A 1,989-nucleotide genomic window follows, 5' to 3' on the forward strand; every position below is an offset into this window, starting at 1 on the left:
GCTGGGTTAGTGGCGGAGGCGCTGTCCCGCGACTTTGCGGCGCGGCTCCAGCGCTCAGGGTGCGTCGCGTGGAAGAGGCGGCAGGTCCCGGCGCACTTTCTTCGGTTGGTGCCGCCCGCTTCTCTCTCCTGACGGGACCGAGCCCGAGGCAATCAGCCAGGGAGGGGAGCACAGCGCAGGGACCCTGGTCTCACCTTGCGCCTTGCTGGGGTGGGGGAGGCAGCGGTTCCAAGGGTCCCTGGTTGATTCTGAGTCCCTAAGGTGACTCCTGGCTCTTGCGTCCACCTCAGGGTTCTTCAGGACTGTCTGGGCTCCCTCGCAGAACCCGGTGTAAGGTGAGCGCGTGTGCTTCCCGAAGAGCCTTGGGATGCGGTGAAGTTTCGGGTGTGGCTGGCAGTAGGCGCTGCACCAAAGGCTCCTGGCGTTGTTTCTGCGGGGTCCGTGAGAGGAGTGCTTGTGTGTGCTTGTGGATATGGAGGATGTGCGAGCCAAGCTTCTGCCCTGGTGTGTGTCCCAGGGCAATAGAGGGGCGGTGCTGTCTGCAGGCCCTGGGGGTGGGGTAGGGAATGGTGTCCGGGGTACCCAGATCCCGGGGTGGGATGACGTCTTCTTTAGTGAGGCTGTGATTAGCCGGGGGAGGAGTTTCCAGTCCTCCAGGTGTGTGGAAAGGGGCCTGCGCTGTGGGGTTGCAGAGGCAGATCGGGGAGCCCCCTGCCCACTTTATTCCTCACTCCCCGCCGCATTAGCAAACCCCTCAGTCCACTGACGACCTGGAAAACCATGAGAGGATCACCTACCCCACTTTGTTGGGGAGTGTGTAGGAGTGGAGTAAAGGGGGATGTTTAAGTAAAGGGGGATGGGCTAAGCAGAAAGGAAAGGTCGATTTGAAGGCTCAGTCCTGCGACTGTGGGCAGAGAGGCGGCAGGCCGGGGTGTCGGCTGGATCATGCTAGCTCTGCAGTCCTGGCCTCCGAGGTGCGCCTCCGGCCCGGATCATCTGTGGAGTGTTGTTTCCGCGCCTTTGAAGCCGCGTGCGCACGGCGACCGGCAGGGGGCGCTTGCGTCACGGGGAGCCCAGCCACCGCGGCCGCCTAGCCAGACCTGGGGTTTTAGACTAACCCAGAGAAGGGAACAAAATCGCCTGCGACCTCGGGTGGCGGCGACACTTGGTGTTGGGCTTTGGCGGGAGCAACTGGTCGCCAGGGAAGAGGGAGCGACCTCCCAGCCGGAGGCAAACAGGCAATTAATTCCGGAGCTAAGTTCCCATCTGCCAGGCCTGCTGACAACAGGTCTCGCGCACACCCCCAGGGCCATCCGCTACGCTTCCTCTAGTTTCCCGGCGGCAGGGCTTGCACACCCACTTTCAGGCACATGCACAGCTGCAGACACGCGTGCCGCTTGCAGACACGCCAAGACACAGATACTCGCCCGGACACTTCCTGAGGCGCAGATCGCGGCGACACTCACCCAAGAGAGGCAGTTATACCAAAGGGTGGCCAGCCACACACAAAGTGCGCTGGGAAAGCGATTGGCAGCTTGGGGCACAGGGACCAGTCCCTTCTTTGTCCCACTTGGCTGTGAGGGCTTCGGGCAAGACCTTCCCCTCCGTGGCCTGTTTCCTGCGTGCAAAGAGTGAGAAGTGGATGGGTTCCTTGCAAAAGGCGCGCAGACCTGGACGTCCCAGGAGCGTAGCTGGAGGCGCATGCGCGCGCGTAACTTGAGCCTCTCCGCGACCCCCAGCGCCCCTCCCCCGGCTGGCGCTCACCTTACAGGTTGGGTCCTTGGAGTGGGAGGGGCCGCGCGTGGAGGTAGGATCCCCCCCCTCCCGCACGCTCCGTGCAGCAATAGGTAGGGGGCGGCGCTCCGGTCCCCGCCCCGTGCAGCCCGTCCGGCGCCCCGCCCCCGGCCCGCCCCGGCCCAGCCCGCCCGAGAGTACGACCGCCGCTGCCACCGCACGCATAGCCGCCACTTGCCCGCGCCGCCAACTTCG

This window comes from Marmota marmota, unplaced genomic scaffold, assembly GCF_001458135.2.
Source record: "Marmota marmota marmota unplaced genomic scaffold, marMar, whole genome shotgun sequence".
NCBI classification, from domain to species: Eukaryota; Metazoa; Chordata; class Mammalia; order Rodentia; family Sciuridae; genus Marmota; species Marmota marmota.